General features: G+C 38.9%; 1 protein-coding gene across 1 annotated transcript in view; it reads left to right on the top strand.

The window, feature by feature from the left end:
• Positions 1-23,681, top strand: part of DACH2 (dachshund family transcription factor 2) — a 656,741-nt gene that overhangs the window by 369,163 nt on the left and 263,897 nt on the right. The gene's annotated exons all lie outside the window — the stretch shown is intronic.

Genomic DNA, 23,681 nt, shown 5'->3' with positions numbered 1-23,681 from the left:
AGCTCCACATCCTCTTACTTTGCCATCTTGATCCCACAGTTTATTTTTTTTTAAGAATTATGTTTATTAATTTTATCTAAGAAATCTTTGCATAATCCAAGGTCACAAGGTTTTCTCCTATATGTTGTTCTAAAATATTTTATAATTTTGGGTTTTACTACAAGTTTATTATATTAGTTTGCTAGGGCTGTTATAACAAAGTATCACAAGCTAGTTGGATTAAATAATATAAATGAATTTTTTCACAGTTCTAGAGGCTGGTAGTCTAAAATCCAAGTGCCAGCACAGTTTGTTCTGTTTGAAGGCTGTGAGGGAGTGAGTGAATGATCTATTCTATACCTGCCTTCTTGGTTTATAGATGGCCTTCTCTATATGTCTCTTCACATTATCCTAATTGTATGCATGTCCCTGTGTCCAAATTTCCTCCTTTTATACGGATATCAGTCATATTGGGTTAGAGCCCACCCTAACTGACCTCATTTACTTTTTTTTTTTTCCTTTGGCCACGCTGCATGGCTTGTGGGATCTTAATTCCCCGACCTGGTATTGAACCTGTGACCTCAGCAGTGAAATTGTGGATTCCTAACCACTGGACTGCCAGGGAATTCCCATAACTGACCTCATTTAAACTTGATTACCTTTATAAAGACTCCACCTTCAAACGAGACCGTATTTTAAAGTACTGAGTGTTAGGGCTTCAACATACGAATTTTGGTAGAGGGGACACAGTTCAACACATAACACTCTGCCTTCTGACCCTCCCACTAAATTATCATTTCTCACATGAAAAGCACATTCACCACCAACTCAACATCCCCAAAAGTCTTATTCCATTTCAGCATCAATTCTAACTCCAGTATCTCATCTAAACCTCATCTAAATTGGCTGTGGGTGAGACTCTGGGAATTATTTATCCTGAGGAAAAATGCCTCCCCAACTGTGACCCTGTGAAACCAGACAGCAAATTATCTGTTTCCAAAATGCAATGGTGGGACAGACACAGGATAGACATTCACCTTCCAAAGGGGAGATACCAGAAGGAAGAAAGGGCTCAGAAGGTACCAAACAAGTCAGAAACCTAAGAGGGACAATTCAATTAGATTTTAAGGCTTGAGAATAATTCTTTTTGGCTCTATGCTCTGTCACCTGGGCCCACCAGGTGGCGACCCCACCCCTTGTCTCTGAAGAGCAGTCCCGCCCACTCAGCCTGCACCTTCTTGCATGGAGTGGCAGTGGCAACCCCACTAGGCCCTGCATCTGTGGCTGTGTCCTCAAAGTCATTCTTCCTTTATTTTGTCCCATCTCTGTTTACTTAATTTAGGCTGACAATGTTTATATTGGTATAACATTCTCAAAAACTTTGTTAGCCCCTTGTGTAGTTCATGGGAGTCCAAGCCATTGAACAAGAAGGTCCTCCACGTATATTTTCTGAATAACCAAATATCTGTTCCTTGCTTCTGCTAAGAAGGTTGATTGGATCCATGAGTCACAGGCTTATAGCTCTTTAGTTGTCCAGCCTCAGCCTTGGCCCTGTTTCTGGAGCACTTTATCTGGATAGGCTGAGAATTTTCATTTTTGCTTAATAATCTGCCCCCCCCCCATTTTACTGTAGATTGCAAGTAGAAATCAGGTTGCTCCTTCAACACTCTGTTTAGAAATCTCAGCTAAATACCCAAGTTAATTGTTTTCAAGTTTCACCTTCCATCCAACAGAACACAATTCATACAATTTCCCTACTACTTTATAACAAAGATCACCTTTCTTCCCGTTTCCAATAACATCTTCCTCATTTTCATCTGAGATCTCACCAGAAGCACCCTTAACATTTATATTTCTAACAACATTTTGTTAATGACAATATATGTATTCTCTAAGATGATAGAAGCTTTCTCTACAGTTCTCTTTTCTTTCTGAGCTCTCACCAGAATTGCCTTTAACATCCATATTTCTACCAACAGTTCCTTAAAGGAAATCAAGGCTTTTTATAGCATGCACCTAAAAATTCTCCCAGCCTCTGCTCATTACCCAATTCTACATTTTTATGTTTGTTACAACAGAGCCCCACTTCCTGGTACCAAAATCTGTGTTAATTTGCTATGGCTGCCATAAAAAAATACTACAGACTAGGTGGCTTAAACAACAGAAATTTATTGTCACAGAGTCCTGGAGGCTGGAAGTAAGAATCAAGTTGTAGACAGAGATTGTTCTTTCTGGGGCTGTGAGGGAAAAAATATCTATTCTATGCCTTTCTCCTTGGCTTGTAGATGGCCATCTTCTCTATCACTTGACGTCTTCCCTCTATGCACATTTCTATGTCCAATTTTCTCCTTTTTATAAGGACATTAATTATATTGGGTTAGTACTTTAGAATGTGACTGTATTTGGAGATAGGGCTAATAAAGAATTTATTAAGTTAAAATAAGGTTGTTAGGGTGGAACCTCATCCAATCTGATTGGTGTCCTTATAAGAACAAGAAATTTTAACACAGAGATGCCAGGGGTATGTGCATATACCTGAATGACCCTTTGAGGACACAGCAAGAAGGCGGCCAACTGCAAGCCAAGGAGAGAAGCTTCAGAAGAAGCCAAACCTGCTGACACCTTGATCTTGGACCTCTAGCCTCCAGAAGTGTGAGGAAAAAATTCTGTTATTTAAGCCACTGAGTCTGTGGTATTTTGTTTCAGCAGCCCTAGGAAACTAATGCACCCACTCAGCTACCCCTATCTTAATATCTTACAGTAGTATGGCAGATTTGTTGCAATTAATGGACCAATATTGATACATTATTATTAACTAAAGTACATACTTTATTCAGATATCATGAGGTTTTACTTAATATTCTTTTTCTGTTCCATGATCCCTCCAAGAATACCACATTACATTAGTCACCTCGTCTGTTTAGGCCCCCTTTGCTGTGATAGTTTTTCAGACTTTCTTTGTTTTTGATAACCTTGACAGTTTTGAGGAGTACTGGTTAGGTATTTTGTAGAATACTTCTCACCTGGTATTTGTTTGATGTTTGTCTTATGATTAGACGGAGGTTGTGCGTTTTCAGAAGAAAAACAACAGAAGTAAAATGTCTTTCTCATCACATCACACCACTGTTGATGCTAACCTTGATCACCCGAATGAGATATAGTGTTTGCTGTGTTCCTCCACTGTAAAGTTACTCTCTGGTTGCCCCTTTCTATACTGTATTTTCTGGAAGGGAGTAACTATACACAATCATACTAAAGGAGGGGGGAATTAAACTCCACTACTTTGAGGGAAGAGTAGCTATGAAAATTATTTGGGCTTTGTCTACGTGGGAGACTTGTCTATTCTCCTTCATTTAATTGTTTATGTAACCACTTATATCAATATGGAGTCATGACAAATTATTTTATTTTGGGTTATAATCCAATACTACTTTATTTCTTTTATTACTCAATTTTTTCTAACTTTGGCCATTAGAAACTTTTATTTGCTGCTATGTCCCCAACATTGTGTTTTTTAGTTTGTCTTTTGTTTTTCTAAGCACTTTCTTATTTTCTGGAGCTGCAAGATGCTCCAGGATCATTGTGTATATTTCCTACTACAGTCCTAGATTAAACTATATATCCAAAAGCACTGGTTTTTCTTATTATAGAATGGTATTTAGAACCCAAGATCTGAGTTTTAGGTGCGAGTATATTGTTAAATTTCTGATTTACTAAAGATTTTTTCTTTTAAATCAAATGGCTGCTGAATTTTGACAAATGCTTTTTCTGTCTTTTGAGATGATCATATGTTTTTGTTGTGTTTTTAATCTGTTGATATGTTGAAATACATTTACTGACTTTAGAAAATTGATCTGACCTTACATTTCCTGGATACACTCTGGTTGGTCATGATATATTACCTTTTTTTTTGTATTGCTGGAATTGCTATGCTAATTTCTTGAATTTTTGTACATAAGATTTCCCCCCAAGATTCCTGTCTCCTGGTTCTTCAAACAATATAGGTTTTGCTGTGAAGGCATTTGAACATATAATTAAAGTTACTAATCAGCTGATCTTAAAATAAGGAGATTATCTTGGATTATCTTGTTGAGCCCAGTGCAATCACATGAGTACTTAAAAGAATATGGTGAAAGCAGAAGTGTCAGAGGATGTAGAGAAAGAAGAAGGGGAAAGAGATGACTCAGAAAAAGTCAGAGATATTCCAAGGATAAGGATTTGAAGCTCTGTTGCTGGTTTTGAGATATAGGAGGCCATGTGTGGGGACTGAACAGAGGCCATTGGGAGCTAAAGGCAACCACCGACTGGAAGCCCGGCAAAAGTATGGGGAACTCAGTCCTATAACTGCAAAAACTTGATACAAATATAAACCTGAATGACCTTGAAAGTGGATTTCTTCCCAGAGCCTTGAGTAAGGAATCCAACCCTTCTGACATCCTTATTCTATTCCTGATTCTAAGTCTTGTGTCAGACTTCTGACCTACAGAAACCAAGATAATAAATTTGTGTTGTTTTAAAGCACTGTCTGTTCATTTTTTTTACATGAGCAATAGAAAACAAATGCACTTTCGTTATAGTCATTTCTACTTTCCTCAAGTAGTTATTGTATATTTGGTGGCATATTAAAGGTCAGATAATAATTAAAAGAATGCTGATATATATATACACACACATGCACACACACACACATATATATATATGTATACACACATATATAAATATATAATTATGGAAAAGTTGAAGCAGTGACATACATTATTTAATAAAGTAAGACATATATTGCTAACCCTGGAACCTAGTCTAAAATCCTCTTCTAACAGATGAGATAACTGAGGCATAAAGAAATTCAGAGACTCAATCAAAGACAAATAATGAAACAGTGGAAAAGCAAGGTTTATAATGCAAGATCTTTCTCCCTGAATCTTTGTTAAGGACAAAAAAAAGGGGCTATTTTAGTCAATATGTTCTTCAGGTGTTCATAAAAGGATGTAGGATAAAGTTGCTGGGAATAACTTCACAGATGAGACTGAAGTAGGTACTAAATTATGGGTAAGATTTATGTAGTTCAACAAACAAAAAATAGAAGTTTAGATACAAGAATGAGCCTGGTACATTAGAGAAGCTTGGGCAGTGGGTTAAGAATTATAGAGGTCTGATGGGAAGAAATGAAGAAGAGCATTGAACATCAGAAAAGTTTGTACTTTATACTGAAAGCTGTAAGCATTTCATTTTTTTAAAAAAAACTACATGACCAGCCAGGCTGGCATTAATGCAAACTCCAACCAGGCTTTCCACAAAGCTCAGAAACCTTCTTATTTGTCCTTGATCAGCTTGTTTTCTTTCCCCACAGCAGCTATTTTATTTTTTTTAATTTATTTTATTTTATTTATTTATTTATTTATTTTTTGCTTTACAACAAATTTAATCAGTTATACATATACATATGTTCCCATATCCCCTCTGTTTTGCGTCTCCCTCCCACCCTCCCTATCCCACCCCTCCAGGCGGTCACAAAGCACCGAGCTGATCTCCCTGTGCTATGTGGCTGCTTCCCACTAGCTATCTACCTTACGTTTGGTAGTGTGTATATGTCCATGCCGCTCCTTCACTTTGTCAGAGCTTACCCTTCCCCCTCCCCATATCCTCAAGTCCATTCTCTAGTAGGTCTGTGTCTTTATTCCTGTCTTACCCCTATGTTCTTCATGACATTTTTTTCTTTAAATTCCATATATATGTGTCAGCATACAGTATTTGTCTTTCTCTTTCTGACTTACTTCACTCTGTATGACAGACTCTAGGTCCATCAACCTCATTACAAGTAGCTCAATTTCATTTCTTTTTATGGCTGAGTAATATTCCATTGTATATATGTGCCACATCTTCTTTACCCATTCATCCTATGATGGACACTTAGGTTGTTTCCATCTCGGGGTTATTGTAAATAGGGCTGCTATGAATATTTTGGTACACGTCTCTTTTTGAATTATGGTTTTCTCAGGGTATGTGCCCAGTAGTGGGATTGCTGGGTCATACGGTAGTTCTATTTGTAGTTTTTTAAGGAACCTCCATACCGTTCTCCATAGTGGCTGTACCAATTCACATTCTCACCAGCAGTGCAAGAGTGTTCCCTTCTTTCCACACCCTCTCCAGCATTTATTGTTTCTAGATTTCTTGATAATGGCCATTCTGACTGGTGTGAGATGATATCTCATTGTAGTTTTGATTTGCATTTCTCTAGTGAGTAAAGATGTTGAGCATCCTTTCATGTGTTTGTTGGCAGTCTGTATGTCTTCTGTGGAGAAATGTCTATTTAGGTCTTCTGCCCATTTTTGGATTGGGTTGTTTGTTTTTTTTCGTTATTGAGCTGCATGAGCTGCTTATAAATTTTGGAGATTAATCCTTTGTCAGTTGCTTCATTTGCAAATATTTTCTCCCATTCTGAGGGTTGTCTTTTGGTCTTGTTTATGCTTTCCTTTGCTGTGCAAAAGCTTTTAAGTTTCATTAGGTCCCATGTGTTTATATTTGTCTTTATTTCCATTTCTCAAGGAGGTGGGTCAAAAAGGATCTTGCTGTGATTTATGTCATAGAGTGTTCTGCCTGTTTTCCTCTAAGAGTTTGATAGTTTCTGGCCTTACCTTTAGGTCTTTAATCCATTTTGAGCTTATTTTTCGGTATGGTGTTCGGGAGTGATCTAATCTCATACTTTTACATGTCCCTGTCCAGTTTTCAAAGCACCACTTATTGAAGAGACTGTCCTTTCTCCACTGTACATTCCTGCCTCCTTTATCAAAGATAAGGTGACCATATGTGCGTGGGTTTATCTCTGGGCTTTTTATCCTGTTCCATTGATCTATCTTTCTGTTTTTGTGCCAGTACCATACTGTCTTGATTACTGTAGCTTTATAGTATAGTCTGAAGTCAGGGAGCCTGATTCCTCCAGCTCCATTTTTCGTTCTCAAGATTGCTTTGGCTATTCAGTGTCTTTTCTGTTTCCATACAAATTGTGAAATTTTTTGTTCTAGTTCTGTGAAAAATGCCAGTGGTAGTTTGATAGGGATTGCATTGAATCTGTAGATTGCTTTGGGTAGTAGAGTCATTTTCACACTGTTGATTCTTCCAATCCAAGTACATGGTACATCTACTTGTATCATCTATAATTTCTTTCATCAGTGTCTTATAATTTTCTGCATACAGGTCTTTTGTCTCCTTAGGTAGGTTTATTCCTAGATATTTTATTCTTTTTGTTGCAAAGCTAAATGGGACTGTTTCCTTGATTTCACTTTCAGATTTTTCATCATTAGTATATAGGAATGCGAGAGATTTCTGTGCATTAATTTTGTATCCTGCAACTTTACCAAATTCATTGATTAGCTCTAGTAGTTTTCTGGTGGCATGTTTAGGATTCTCTATGTATAGTATCATGTCATCTGCAAACAGTGGCAGCTTTACTTCTTCTTTTCCGATTTGGATTCCTTTTATTTCCTTTTCTTCTCTGATGGCTGTGGCTAAAACTTCCAAAACTATGTTGAATAAGAGTGGTGAGAGTGGGCAGCCTTGTCTTGTTCCTGATCTTTGTGGAAATGGTTTCAGTTTTTCACCATTGAGGACGATGCTGGCTGTGGGTTTGTCATATATGGCCTTTATAATGTTGAGGAAAGTTCCCTCTATGCCTACTTTCTGCAGGGTTTTTATCATAAATGGGTGTTGAATTTTGTCGAAAGCTTTCTCTGCATCTATTGAGATGATCATATGTTTTTTCTCCTTCAATTTGTTAATATGGTGTATCACGTTGATTGGTTTGCGTATATTGAAGAATCCTTGCATTCCTGGAATAAACCCCACTTGATCATGGTGTATGATCCTTTTAATGTGCTGTTGGATTCTGTTTGCTAGTATTTTGTTGAGGATTTTTGCATCTATGTTCATCAGAGATATTGGCCTGTAGTTTTCTTTCTTTGTGACATCCTTGTCTGGTTTTGGTATCAAGGTGATGGTGGCCTCGTAGAATGAGTTTGGGAGTGTTTCTCTCTCTGCTATGTTTTGGAAGAGTTTGAGAAGGATAGGTGTTAGCTCTTCTCTAAATGCTTGTTAGAATTCGCCTATGAAGCCATCTGTTCCTGGGCTTTTGTTTGTTGGAAGATTTTTTATCACAGTTTCAATTTCAGTGTTTGTGATTGGTCTGTTCATAATTTCTATTTCTTCCTGATTCAGTCTTGGCAGGTTGTACATTTCTAAGAATTTGTCCATTTCTTCCAGGTTGTCCATTTTATTGGCATAGAGTTACTTGTAGTAATCTCTCATGATCTTTTGTATTTCTGCAGTGTCAGTTGTTACTTCTCCTTTTTCATTTCTAATTCTTTTGATTTGAGTCTTCTCCCTTTTTTTCTTGATGGGTCTGGTTAATGGTTTATCAGTTTTGTTTATCTTCTCAAAGCACCAGCTTTTAGTTTTATTGATCTTTCCTATCATTTCCTTCATTTCTTTTTCATTTATTTCTGATCTGATTTTTATGATTTCTTTCCTTCTGCTAACTTTGGGATGTTTTTGTTCTTCTTTCTCTAATTGCTTTAGGTGCAAGGTTAGGTTGTTTATTCGAGATGTTTCCTGTTTCTTAAGGTGGGATTTTGTTGCTATAAACTTCCCTCTTAGAACTGCTTTTGCTGCCTCCCATAGGTTTTGGGTCGTCGTGTCTCCATTGTCATTTGTTTCTAGGTATTTTTTAATTTCCTCTTTGATTTCTTCAGTGATCACTTCGTTATTAAGTAGTGTATTGTTTAGCCTCCATGTGTTTGTATTTTTTACAGCTCTTTTCCTGTAATTGATATCTAGTCTCATAGCATTGTGGTCAGAAAAGATACTTGATACAATTTCAATTTTCTTAAATTTACCAAGGCTTGATTTGTGACCCAAGATATGATCTATCCTGGAGAATGTTCCATGAGCACTTGAGAAAAATGTGTATTCTGTTGTTTTTGGATGGAATGTCCTAGAAATATCAATTAAGTCCATCTTGTTTAATGTATCATTTAAAGCTTGTGTTTCCTTATTTATTTTCCTTTTGGATGATCTCTCCATTGGTGAAAGTGGGGTGTTAAAGTCCCCTACTATGATTGTGTTACTGTCGATTTCTCCTTTTATGGTTGTTAGTATTTGCCTTATGTATTGAGGTGCTCCTATGTTGGGTGCATAAATATTTACAATTGTTATATCTTCTTCTTGGATCGATCCCTTGATCATTATGTAGTGTCCTTCTTTGTCTCTTCTAGTAGTTTTTATTTTAAAGTCTATTTTGTCTGATATGAGAATTGCTACTCCAGCTTTCTTTTGGTTTCCATTTGCATAGAATATCTTTTTCCATCCCCTTACTTTCAGTCTGTATGTGTCTCTAGGTTTGAAGTGGGTCTCTTGTAGACAGCATATATATGGGTCTTGTTTTTGTATCCATTCAGCCAATCTGTTTCTTTTGGTGGGAGCATTTAGTACATTTACATTTAAGGTAATTATCGATATGTATGTTCCTATTCCCATTTTCTTAATTGTTTTGGGTTCGTTATTGTAAGTCTTTTCCTTCTGTTTTGTTTCTTGCCTAGTGAAGTTCCTTTAGCATTTGTTGTAAAGCTTGTTTGGTGGTGCTGAACTCTCTCAGCTTTTGCTTGTCTGTAAAGGTTTTAATTTCTCCATCAAATCTGAATGAGATCCTTGCTGGGTAGAGTAATCTTGGTTGCAGGTTTTTCTCCTTCATCACTTTAATTATGTCCTGCCACTCCCTTCTGGCTTGTAGAGTTTCTGCTGAGAGATCAGCTGTTATCCTGATGGGGATTCCCTTGTGTGTTATTTGTTGTTTTTGCCTTGCTGCTTTTAATGTGATTTCTTTGTGTTTAATTTTTGACAGTTTGATTAATATGTGTCTTGGCGTATTTCCCCTTGGATTTATTCTGTATGGGACTCTCTGTGCCTCCTGGACTCGATTAACTATTTCCTTTCCCATATTAGGGAAGTTTTCAACTATAATCTCTTCAAATATTTTCTCAGTCCCTTTCTTTTTCTCTTCTTCTTCTGGAACCCCTATAATTCAAATGTTGGTGCATTTAATGTTGTCCCAGAGGTCTCTGAGACTGTCCTCTGTTGTTTTCATTCTTTTTTCTTTATTTTGCTCTGCATCAGTTATTTCCACTATTTTATCTTCCACCTCATTTATCCGTTCTTCTGCCTCAGTTATTCTGCTATTGATCCCATCTAGAGTATTTTTCATTTCATTTATTGTGTTTTTAATCGATGCTTGATTCATCTTTAGTTCTTCTAGGTCCTTGTTAACTGTTTCTTGCATTTTGTCTATTCTATTTCCAAGATTTTGGATCTGGGAAATAGAATCTTGGATCATCTTTACCATCATTATTCTGAATTCTTTTTCAGGTAGACTGCCTATTACCTCTTCATTTGTTAGGTCTGGTGGGTTTTTATCTTGCTCCTTCTCCTGCTGTGTGTTTTTCTGTCTTCTCATTTTGCTTATGTTACTGTGTTTGGGGTCTCCTTTTTGCAGGCTGCAGGTTCCTAGTTCCCATTCTTTTTGCTGTCTGTCCCCAGTGGCTAAGGTTGGTTTAGTGGGTTGTGTAGGCTTCCTGGTGGAGGGGACTAGTGCCTGTGTTCTGGTGGTTGAGGCTGGATCTTGTCTTTCTGGTGGGCAGGTCCACGTCTGGTGGTGTGTTTTGGGGTGTCTTCGGGCTTTTTATGATTTTATGCCACCTCTCTGCTAATGGGTCGTGTTGTGTTCCTGTCTTGCTAGTTGTTTGGCATAAGGTGACCAGCACTGTAGCTTGCTGGTCGTTGAGTGAAGCTGGGTGCTGGTGTTGAGATGGAGATCTCTGGAAGATTTTCGCCATTTGATATTATGTGGAGCTGGGAGGTCTCTTGTGGACCAGTGTCCTGAAGTTGGCTCCCCCATCTCAGAGGCACAGCACTGACTCCTGGCTCCTCAATTTGGGATGATTTGTTGTCTATTCATGTATTCCACAGATGCAGGGTACATCAAGTTGATTGTGGAGCTTTAATCCGCTGCTTCTGAGGCTGCTGGGAGAGGTTTCCCTTTCTCTTCTTTGTTCTCACAGCTGCTGGGACTTAGCTTTACATTTGGCCCCGCCTCTGCATGTAGGTCGCCGGAGGGCGTCTGTTCTTCACTCATACAGGACAGGGTTAAAGGAGCAGCCACTTCAGGGACACTGGCTCACTCAGGCCGGGTGGGAGGGAGGGGCACAGAGTGCGGGGCAGGCCTGCAGCGTCAGAGGTCGGCGTGACGTTGCATCAGCCCAAGGTGCGCCGTGCGTTCTCCCAGGGAAGCCGCCCCTGGATCCCGGGACCCCGGCAGTGGCGGGCTGCACAGGCTCCCGGAAGGGCGGTGTGGACAGTGACCTGCGCTCGCACACAGGCTTCTTGGCGGCGGCAACAGCAGCCCCAGCGTCCCACGCCCGTCACTGGGCTCTGCTCTTTCAGCCGTGACTCGCGCCCGTCTCTGGAGCTCCTTTAAGCAACGCTCTTAATCCCCTCTCCTCGCGCACCAGGAAACCAAGAGGGAAGAAAAAGTCTCTTGCCTCTTCGGCAGCTCCAGAGTTTTCCCGGCCTCCCTCCCGGCTAGCTGTGGCACATTAGCCCCCTTCAGGCTGAGTTCTCGCCGCCAGCCCCAGTCCTCTCCCTGCACTCTGACCAAAGCCCGAGCCTCAGCTTCCAGCGCCCCCCGCCCCGGCGGGTGAGCAGACAAGCCTCTCGGGCTGGTGAGTGCCGCTTGGCACTGATCCTCTGTGCGGGAATCTCTCCGCTTTGCCCTACCCAGGTATGTGGGGAGTTTCTTGCCTTTTGGGAGGTCTGGGGTCTTCTGCCAGCGTTCAGTAGGTGTTCTGTAGGAGTTGTTCCACGTGTAGCTGTATTTCTGTTGTATCAATGGGGAGGAAGGTGATCTCCGTGTCTTACTCTTCCACCATCTTACCCGGAAGTGTGTAAGCATTTCTGATAATAATCATTTCTGATAATAAAACCATTGATTATAAGTATTTTGTTACCTTGACAATTAGGTAGTAATATGAGCACTGATAAAAATAACATTTATGGAGACATTATTTTATTCAAAATGTGTTCAAAATTGACTTAAATTTAAACTCTGTATATAGAATTTTCATGGATACTGGAATTTTGATCTATGTTTCACATGGTCTCAATGATTCTGCTGCTCTGTAGATGGCCATTAAGTCATTTCCCCGATTCTCAGTAAAGAACTGAAAAATTTTGTAGGAACTCTTTCCTTCAGGAGCTGGTGAAAAGTGTTTGTTGTCCTCTCAAACTGTTTCTGTTCATCAGTTATTTGGTGGTCTTCTGGGGTTCATCAATCATGGAAACAAAATTACTAATGCCTTTTAAAACCACAAATTTGTGTTAGGAGCTTGTTTTTGCAGGCTTTTAATTTTATTTTTAACATCTTATTCTTTCTGAGAAATGTCAGCTTGAGTCCTTGAATGAATTAAGGAAGAGAAAAATAGGCCATCAAGGAAAGGAAGGGTAGGTAGTTTTCAGTTGTTTTCCAAAATAGCTAGTAGGAATTGTGGGATATGGGTATTTATGTTTAATGAAAGTTGACAGTGACACTATCTAATAATATTGTTAGTTGCTTACCCCATATACCTACCTGATTCCCAGGAAGTTAGATTGAACAGAATAAATATGTATTTGAGAGATTATTTCTCTTCTTCAACTTTGTGGCTGAGACAAATAAGAATGTTAGATTACACTGTAATTTTTTTCTATGGCAGTAAGGAAACTAAACAGACATAAAAACCCATACTAATTTTTAATTTGTGTTTAAAAAACACACGATAACTCCCATTTCCCACCAAGGTACTTTTAAAGGTTTTAATGGCCAAGTCCATCCTTAAAATCTCTAGAGATACAGCTATAATCACTTGTGGTTCATTCTTACTTCTGTTTTTTCCCTTCAAACAAGAATTAGAAGCGCTGTCTTTTTGTATGGAAAAAATTGGAAGTTGAGAGAATTTGCTTGTCAGCTATTTGTGATAACAGAGCTTGGTTTCTATGGTAAGAGTAAGATATTATTACCTGCAATGTGTTGGAGCTGGAAGATAAACTTGGAAGTATTTTTTTTAGCTTTTATTTTTTTATTAGTTTCTGCTTTATAACAAAGTGAATCAGTCATACATATACATCTGTTCCCATATCCCTTCCCAGTTGCGTCTCCCTCCCTCCCACCCTCCCTATCCCACCCCTCCAGGCGGTCACAAAGCACCCGAGCTGATCTCCCTGTGTTATGCAAGGTCATTTAATTCAACCCTCTCATGTTTCAGATCAGGACACCAAGGCACATACATGGAATTGTGACGTGCCCAAATTTACAGAGGGAATCAGTGACAAAGCCAGGACTAATGTTCCTGTGTACTGACTGTCAGACAAATGCTTTTCCTCTATAGTATTCTATCTATTATTGCTGGGAAAATGTTAGTGGATTACTTTACCAAGTCCTAATTCGTGGATTAGTGATCACATGATAGATTTATTCCTCATAGGAAAGGGCCAGTCAAATTATCCCAGTGCATATTATCTCCTGGACACTTCTCAGAAGTTCTTTGACTTTTTCTGGAAATAATTTACAATTAAATGATCCATAGACATCTAGAAATATTAACATATTATTTAAATCATCCAACTTATTCTTAAGAGATCTCTTTCTTGTCTTAAGGAAGAATACAGGGCAGCAAAGAAAGTATTTGCTGACAGCCTGTTGTATTATCAGACTCTGTACTAGCCATGTCAGAGCTTATGTTACTTCAGCTAGTTTTAAAAGATAGATATTATTTTACTCATTTTTCTAGGACTTCAAATTGCTTTTTAAAGTTTCACAATATTTACCATCAAGAAATTTATCTTTATAACTGATCTTAATTTGTTTTTCAATGTTGTTTTCCTAGCTAAACATCTAGTTTTATGTATCAGGAGTTGAATGCATATTAACATGAGTAAGTAGTAGAATATATTTTATTATATAAATCTTTACAATTTGCAAGCTCTTTAATTCTTAATACAGAGATTTTGTGCTCATTTATCAGCAAATTATAAGCTTTGTCTTTTCAGTAGTTTTCGGTTTTAAATAACCTATCATTTATTTGTGGTTAAAAAAAGGCTCTGTCCCTTAGATCAGGGGTCCCCATCCCGCAAGCCACAGACTGGTATTGGTCCGTGGCCTGTTAGGAACCAGGCCGCACAGCAGGAGGTGAGCGGCAGGCGAGCGAGGCACGCTTCATCTGTATTTACAGCCACTCCCTATCGCTTGCATTACCACCTGAGCTCCACCTCTTGTCAGATCAGGAGAGGCATTAGATTCTCATAGGAGCATGATCCCTACTGTGAACTACGAGTGCAAGGGATCTAGGTTGCCCACTTCTTATGAGAATCTAATGCCTGATGATCTGAAGTGGAGCTAAGGCCGTAATGCTAAGCACTGACGAGTGGTTGTAAATACATATTATCATTAGCAGAGAGGTTTGACTGGACAGAGACCATAATAAACCAATTGCTTTCAGACTCATAACAAAACCCTATTGTGAGTGGCAAGTGACAATTAAGCTGCATCTTATGGAGTAGACCGGACATAAGCAACACACTTCAGGTGTCACTGTCTCCCGTCACCCCTAGGTGAGACCATCTAGTTGCAGGAAAACAAGCTCAGGGCCCCCACTGATTCTGCATTATGGTGAGTCGTATAATTATTTCATTGTATATTACAATGTAATAATAATAGAAATAAAGTGCACAATAAATGTAATGTGCTTCAATCGTCCTGAAACCACCCCCCCCCATCCTGGTCCATGGAAAAATTGTCTTCCATCAAACTGGTCCCTGGTACCAAAAATGTTGGAGACTGCTGTCTTAGATGAAAGGGTCTTTCCCACTTCCCATCTCTTGTTAGTGTAGGTGTTCCTCTCTCACCTTTCTCTTTCATCTCCATCTGTGAATCTCTTTTTTTTTTTTTTTATTTTTTATTTTTTATTTTTTATTTTACAAATTTAATCAGTTATACATATACATTTGTTCCCATATCCCCTCCCTTTTGCGTCTCCCTCCCACCCTCCCTATCCCACCCCTCCAGGCAGTCACAAAGAACCGAGCTGATCTCTCTGTGCTATGCGGCTGCTTCCCACTAGCTATCTACCTTATGTTTGGTAGTGTATATATGTCCATGCCGCTCTTTCACTTTGTCACAGCTTACCCTTCCCCCTCCCCATATCCTCAAGTCCATTCTCTAGTAGGTCTGTGTCTTTATTCCTGTCTTACTCCTATGTTCTTGATGACATTTTTTTTTCTTAAATTCCATATATATGTGTCAGCATACAGTATTTGTCTTTCTCTTTCTGACTTACTTCACTCTGTATGACAGACTCTAGGTCCATCCACCTCATTACAAATAGCTCAATTTCATTTCTTTTTATGGCTGAGTAATATTCCATTGTATATATGTGCCACATCTTCTTTACCCATTCATCCAATGATGGACACTTAGGTTGTTTCCATCTCCAGGCTATTGTAAATAGGGCTGCTATGAACATTTTGGTACATGTCTCTTTTTGAATTATGGTTTTCTCAGGGTATATGCCCAGTAGTGGGATTGCTGGGTCATATGGTAGTTCTATTTGTAGTTTTTTAAGGAACCTCCATACCGTTCTCCATAGTGGCTGTACCAATTCACATTCCCACCAGCAGTGCAAGAGTGTTCCCTTTTTTCCACACCCTCTCCAGCATTTATTGTTTCTAGATTTTTTGATGATGGCCATTCTGACTGGTGTGAGATGATATCTCATTGTAGTTTTGATTTGCATTTCTCTAATGAGTAAAGATGTTGAGCATCCTTTCATGTGTTTGTTGGCAGTCTGTATATCTTCTGTGGAGAAATGTCTATTTAGGTCTTCTGCCCATTTTTGGATTGGGTTCTTTGTTTTTTTGCTATTGAGCTGCATGAGCTGCTTATAAATTTTGGAGATTAATCCTTTGTCAGTTGCTTCATTTGCAAATATTTTCTCCCATTCTGAGGGTTGTCTTTTCGTCTTGTTTATGGTTTCCTTTGCTGTGCAAAAGCTTTGAAGTTTCATTAGGTCCCATGTGTTTATTTTTGTCTTTATTTTCATTTCTCTAGGAGGTGGGTCAAAAAAGATCTTGCTGTGATTTATGTCATAGAGTGTTCTGCCTATGTTTTCCTTTAAGAGTTTGATAGTGTCTGGCCTTACATTTAGGTCTTTAATCCATTTTGAGCTTATTTTTGTGTATGGTGTTAGAGAGTGATCTAATCTCATACTTTTACATGTCCCTGTCCAGTTTTCCCAGCACCACTTATTGAAGAGACTGTCCTTTCTCCACTGTACATTCCTGCCTCCTTTATCAAAGATAAGGTGACCATATGTCCCTGGGTTTAACTCTGGGCTTTCTATCCTGTTCCATTGATCTATATTTCTGTTTTTGTGCCAGTACCATACTGTCTTGATTACTGTAGCTTTGTAGTATAGTCTGAAGTCAGGGAGCCTGATTCCTCCAGCTCCATTTTTCGTTCTCAAGATTGCTTTGGCTATTCGGGGTCTTTTGTGTTTCCATACAAATTGTGAAATTTTTTGTTCTAGTTCTGTGAAAAATGCCATTGGTAGTTTGATAGGGATTGCATTGAATCTGTAGATTGCTTTGGGTAGTAGAGTCATTTTCACAATGTTGATTCTTCCAATCCAAGAACATGGTACATCTCTCCATCTATTTGTATCATCTTTAATTTCTTTCATCAGTGTCTTATAATTTTCTGCATACAGGTCTTTTGTCTCCTTAGGTAGGTTTATTCCTAGATATTTTATTCTTTTTGTTGCAATGGTAAATGGGAGTGTTTCCTTGATTTCACTTTCAGATTTTTCATCATTAGTATATAGGAATGCCAGAGATTTCTGTGCATTAATTTTGTATCCTGCAACTTTACCAAATTCATTGATTAGCTCTAGTAGTTTTCTGGTAGCATCTTTAGGATTCTCTATGTATAGTATCATGTCATCTGCAAACAGTGACAGCTTTACTTCTTCTTTTCCCATTTGGATTCCTTTTATTTCCTTTTCTTCTCTGATTGCTGTGGCTAAAACTTCCAAAACTAGGTTGAATAAGAGTGGTGAGAGTGGGCAACCTTGTCTTGTTCCTGATCTTAGTGGAAATGGTTTCAGTTTTTCACCATTGAGGACGATGCTGGCTGTGGGTTTGTCATATATGGCCTTTATTATGTTGAGGAAAGTTCCCTCTATGCCTACTTTCTGCAGGGTTTTTATCATAAATGGGTGTTGAATTTTGTCAAAAGCTTTCTCTGCATCTATTGAGATGATCATATGGTTTTTCTCCTTCAGTTTGTTAATATGGTGTATCACATTGATTGATTTGCGTATATTGAAGAATCCTTGCATTCCTGGAATAAACCCCACTTGATCATGGTGTATGATCCTTTTAATGTGCTGTTGGATTCTGTTTGCTAGTATTTTGTTGAGGATTTTTGCATCTATGTTCATCAGTGATATTGGCCTGTAGTTTTCTTTCTTTGTGACATCCTTGTCTGGTTTTGGTATCAAGGTGATGGTGGCCTCGTAGAATGAGTTTGGGAGTGTTCCTCCCTCTGCTATATTTTGGAAGAGTTTGAGAAGGATAGGTGTTAGCTCTTCTCTAAATGCTTGATAGAATTCACCTGTGAAGCCATCTGGTCCTGGGCTTTTGTTTGTTGGAAGATTTTTTATCACAGTTTCAATTTCAGTGCTTGTGATTGGTCTGTTCATATTTTCTATTTCTTCCTGATTCAGTCTTGGCAGGTTGTGCATTTCTAAGAATTTGTCCATTTCTTCCAGATTGTCCATTTTATTGGCATAGAGTTGCTTATAGTAATCTCTCATGATCTTTTGTATTTCTGCAGTGTCAGTTGTTACTTCTGCTTTTTCATTTCTAATTCTATTGATTTGAGTCTTCTCCCTTTTTTTCTTGATGAGTCTGGCTAATGGTTTATCAATTTTGTTTATCTTCTCAAAGAACCAGCTTTTAGTTTTATTGATCTTTGCTATCGTTTCCTTCATTTCTTTTTCATTTATTTCTGATCTGATTTTTATGATTTCTTTCCTTCTGCTAACTTTGGGATGTTTTTGTTCTTCTTTCTCTAATTGCTTTAGGTGCAAGGTTAGGTTGTTTATTCGAGATGTTTCCTGTTTCTTAAGGTGGGATTGTATCGCCATAAACTTCCCTCTTAGAACTGCTTTTGCTGCATCCCATAGGTTTTGGGTCGTCGTGTCTCCATTGTCATTTGTTTCTAGGTATTTTTTAATTTCCTCTTTGATTTCTTCAGTGATCACTTCATTATTGAGTAGTGTATTGTTTAGCCTCCATGTGTTTGTATGTTTTACAGCTCTTTTCCTGTAATTGATATCTAGTCTCATAGCATTGTGGTCGGAAAAGATACTTGATACAATTTCAATTTTCTTAAATTTACCAAGGCTTGATTTGTGACCCAAGATATGATCTATCCTGGAGAATGTTCCATGAGCACTTGAGAAAAATGTGTATTCTGTTGTTTTTGGATGAAATGTCCTATAAATATCAATTAAGTCCATCTTGTTTAATGTATCATTTAAAGCTTGTGTTTCCTTATTTATTTTCATTTTGGATGACCTGTCCATTGGTGAAAGTGGGGTGTTAAAGTCCCCTACTATGATTGTGTTACTGTCGATTTCTCCTTTTATGGCTGTTAATATTTCCCTTATGTATTGAGGTGCTCCTATGTTTGGTGCATAAATATTTACAATTGTTATATCTTCTTCTTGGATTGATCCCTTGATCATTATGTAGTGTCCTTCTTTGTCTCTTCTAGTAGTCTTTATTTTAAAGTCTATTTTGTCTGATATGAGAATTGCTACTCCAGCTTTCTTTTGGTTTCCATTTGCATGGAATATCTTTTTCCATCCCCTTACTTTCAGTCTGTATGTGTCTCTAGGTCTGAAGTGGGTCTCTTGTAGACAGCATATATATGGGTCTTGTTTTTGTATCCATTCAGCCAGTCTGTGTCTTTTGGTGGGAGCATTTAGTCCATTTACATTTAAGGTAATTATTGATATGTATGTTCCTATTCCCATTTCTTAATTGTTTTGGGTTCGTTATTGTAGTTCTTTTCCTTCTGTTGTGTTTCTTGCCTAGAGAAGTTCCTTTAGCATTTGTTGTAAAGCTGGTTTGGTGGTGCTGAACTCTCTCAGCTTTTGCTTGTCTCTAAAGGTTTTAATTTCTCCATCAAATCTGAATGAGGTCCTTGCTGGGTAGAGTAATCTTGGTTGCAGGTTTTTCTCCTTCATCACTTTAAGTATGTCCTGCCACTCCCTTCTGGCTTGTAGAGTTTCTGCTGAGAGATCAGCTGTTATCCTGATGGGGATTCCCTTGTGTGTTATTTGTTGTTTTTGCCTTGCTGCTTTTAATATGATTTCTTTGTGTTTAATTTTTGACAGTTTGATTAATATGTGTCTTGGTGTATTTCTCCTTGGATTTATTCTGTATGGGACTCTCTGTGCCTCCTGGACTTGATTAACTATTTCCTTTCCCATATTAGGGAAGTTTTCAACTATAATCTCTTCAAATATTTTCTCAGTCCTTTTCTTTTTCTCTTCTTCTTCTGGAACCCCTATAATTCGAATGTTGGTGCGTTTAATGTTGTCCCAGAGGTCTCTGAGACTGTCCTCTGTTCTTTTCATTCTTTTTTCTTTATTTTGCTGTGCAGCAGTTATTTCCACTATTTTATCTTCTACCTCACTTATCCGTTCTTCTGCCTCAGTTATTCTGCTATTGATCCCATCTAGAGTATTTTTTATTTCATTTATTGTGTTTTTAATCGATGCTTGATTCATCTTTAGTTCTTCTAGGTCCTTATTAACTGTTTCTTGCATTTTGTCTATTCTATTTCCAAGATTTTGGATCATCTTTATCATCATTATTCTGAATTCTTTTTCAGGTAGACTGCCTATTACCTCTTCATTTGTTAGGTCTGGTGGGTTTTTATCTTGCTCCTTCTCCTGCTGTGTGTTTTTCTGTCTTCTCATTTTGCTTATGTTACTGTGTTTGGGGTCTCCTTTTTGCAGGCTGCAGGTTCGTAGTTCCCGTTGTTTTTGGTGTCTGTCCCCAGTGGCTAAGGTTGGTTTAGTGGGTTGTGTAGGCTTCTTGGTGGAGGGGACTACTGCCTGTGTTCTGGTGGATGAGGCTGGATCTTGTCTTTCTGGTGGGCAGGTCCACGTCTGGTGGTGTGTTTTGGGGTGTCTGCGGACTTTTTATGATTTTAGGCCACCTCTCTGCTAATGGGTGGCGTTGTGTTCCTGTCTTGCTAGTTGTTTGGCATAGGGTGTCCAGCACTGTAGCTTGCTGGTCGTTGAGTGAAGCTGGGTGCTGCTGTTGAGATGGAGATCTCTGGAAGATTTTCGCCGTTTGATATTGTGTGGAGCTGGGAGGTCTCTTGTGGACCAGTGTCCTGAAGTTGGCTCTCCCACCTCAGAGGCACAGCACTGACTCCTGGCTCCTCAATTTGGGATGATTTGTTGTCTATTCATGTATTCCACAGATGCAGGGTACATCAAGTTGATTGTGGAGCTTTAATCCGCTGCTTCTGAGGCTGCTGGGAGAGGTTTCCCTTTCTCTTCTTTGTTCTCACAGCTCCTGGGTCTCAGCTTTGGACCTGGCCCCGCCTCTGCGCGTAGGTCGCCGGAGGGCGTCTGTTCTTCGCTCAGACAGGACAGGGTTAAAGGAGCAGCCTCTTCGGGGACTCTGGCTCACTCAGGCCGGGCGGGAGGGATGGGTACGGAGTGCGGGGTGAGCCTGCAGCGGCAGAGGTCGGCGTGACGCTGCACCAGCCCGAGGCGCGCCGTGCATTCTCCCAGGGAAGCCTCCCCTGGATCCCGGGACCCCGGCAGTGGCGGGCTGCACAGGCTCCCGGAAGGGCGGTGTGGACAGTAACCTGCGCTCGCACACAGGCTTCTTGGCGGCGGCAGCAGCAGCCCCAGCGTCCCACGCCCGTCTCTGGGCTCCGCGCTTTCAGCCGCGACTCGCGCCCGTCTCTGGAGCTCCTTTACGTGGCGCTCTTAATCCCCTCTCCTCGCGCACCAGGAAACCAAGAGGGAAGAAAAAGTCTCCTGCCTCTTCGGCAGCTCCAGAGTTTTCCCGGATTCCCTCCCGGCTAGCTGTGGCACATTAGCCCCCTTCAGGCTGAGTTCTCGCCGCCAGCCCCAGTCCTCTCCCTGCGCTCTGACCGAAGCCCGAGCCTCAGCTCCAGCGCTGCGCGCCCCGGCGGGTGAGCAGACAAGCCTCTCGGGCTGGTGAGTGCCGCTCGGCACCGTTCCTCTGTGTGGGGATCTCTCCGCTTTGCCCTACCCAGGTATGTGGGGAGTTTCTTGCCTTTTGGGAGGTCTGGGGTCTTCTGCCAGCGTTCAGTAGGTGTTCTGTAGGAGTTGTTCCACGTGTAGCTGTATTTCTGGTGTATCCGTGGGGAGGAAGGTGATCTCCGCGTCTTACTCTTCCGCCATCTTACCCGGAACTTGTGAATCTCTTATCTATTCCATGCTGGCTACTGCTCTACTGCTTCTGCTGCCTTTCTATTTCAGTATATATGTGTATGTGTGTGTGTGTGTGTGTGTGTGTGTGTATATATATATATATATATATATATATATATATATATATATAGTTGGCCAGAAAGTTCATTCAGGTTTTCCCATAATATCCTACGAAAACCCAAATGAACTTTGTGGCCAACCCAATATATTATATATAATATATATAATTCCTCTTTAAATTATTATCTTATTACTATTGATAAAATCTATTAGTAATGTCTTCACTTAAGAATAAAATATTGTCTTATTTGGTATAATCCATGGGCAATAACTTCCTAGTAGATTATGCTGTCTTGGATTTGGGAAGATGAAACAAATTATTTCCAGTGTTTAGTTTTGCCTACCTTAGCAGAACCTCATAATTAAAAGAAAAATTGTTCAATTATTAAGTTATCTGGATTCTAGTATTTACTGAGAATAAAATACTGTCATTGATGCCTTCTTACCAGATGGTATGATCCCTTGATACCTCTTATAAAATATAATACATAAGCATATATATCAATAATTCAGGACCCATGGCATAAATCAGTCATATGGTCTGTTCCAGCAGGTGGGGCAGGTTCTTCTATTTTCATACTTAAGATCTAAGTCATAGCACATTATTCAGGCTATTTCTACATAATCCTCATATAATCATAAAGGAGAAGTGCATAATATACTTTCTGGTATAAACTAATGTTGACTCTTCTGAAAAACATTACTGTAGACCCATACAAATATTACTGTATTACACAGTTCAGCATTTTACTCAAAGACAAACTACAGTATCACAATATAATTTTCTTAAAGAAATTTATTTTTCAAGTGAGAAATTTGATTTGTTGGAAAAAAAATTGATTATTGTTTTTTTCCAGGCTCCTTGACCAAATAACTATATGATTTAGATGGGTAGGTGTATATTTATCAGTACTGAACAATAATCATGTTAAGATTCATTAACTTAGCTGGAACTTGATAGTGTTTGGGGAATCTTGAACTCTACGTCTAACAAGCAATCTTATTAATGGGAAACATAATTTATTTGTAATACTCTACTCAGACTTTTGAAAAATGATTCTTAAAATGATATTCAAGAAATAGAAAAAAATAAGAAAAATATGATATTGGGACTATTCAGAAAATTCTTAAGAAAAACACCTATCTTGGCTATAATACTTTAATGTTTACAAAAGTATTTGTCATATCTCATATCTCATTGACACCTCACAATAAATCTGCAGAGAAGATGTTATCTCCATTCTATAGGTAAGGAAATTGAAGCTTAGAGTTTAACATTATTCCCTTGATTCTGTATTCAGTGTTCTTTCTACTACTTTCACATCATATTTTTTAGTTTTAGCAGGCCACTGCTATTTATGTCATAGCAAAGGGCTTAGAAAGGGTTGGGGGAACATACTGTGGTTAAAGGAAAATTCTAAAAATCCAACTGCCAAAAAATTTTGAGGGAACACAGCTCAATCATTAACAAAAGTGCGTTAATTCATATCTTCATTTAAGGCAAACTGCACCTAGGAGGTTAAGCAGTTTAAGATGCCCAAATCTAAAAACAGAAAAATAACATTTACAAGATTACTTTTATGTCATTGATACAAGTTCTCGCCCAACATTTGGCAAAGAATAGCAAAGTTTCTTGAATATGTCTATTAAAATTCTGTACTTTTTCCATACAAAGCCTTCTTTGGGAGAGGAACACAATGAATAAGTCCATACAGTATTAGATCACTTTGAAAGCTTCTAAAGCACTGCATCAGGGCCTAATGTCACCCTTTCCTTTTAGTCCTTTCTGAAAAAGACTTTAACACAAACCAGAAAAGGAGAGTTTCTTCACCTGGAGGTATTGCTGTCAGAGTGTAGATTTGAGTTTCTTGAAGCAATTCGACAGCATTTTTTATCTCTTTTCTCCTTTAAAGTGATATTTCATGTCTTTCTGGGACAAAATTAGCAAGTAGAAATCTTTTATAAAGCAAACTATCCTGTCTTCAGCTTATTACTCACAACACTGATTGGATATTG

Source organism: Mesoplodon densirostris, chromosome X, assembly GCF_025265405.1.
Source record: "Mesoplodon densirostris isolate mMesDen1 chromosome X, mMesDen1 primary haplotype, whole genome shotgun sequence".
NCBI classification, from domain to species: domain Eukaryota; kingdom Metazoa; phylum Chordata; class Mammalia; order Artiodactyla; family Ziphiidae; genus Mesoplodon; species Mesoplodon densirostris.
Note: the sequence above shows the minus strand (reverse complement) of the source record. Positions and strands in the feature narration are given on the sequence as shown.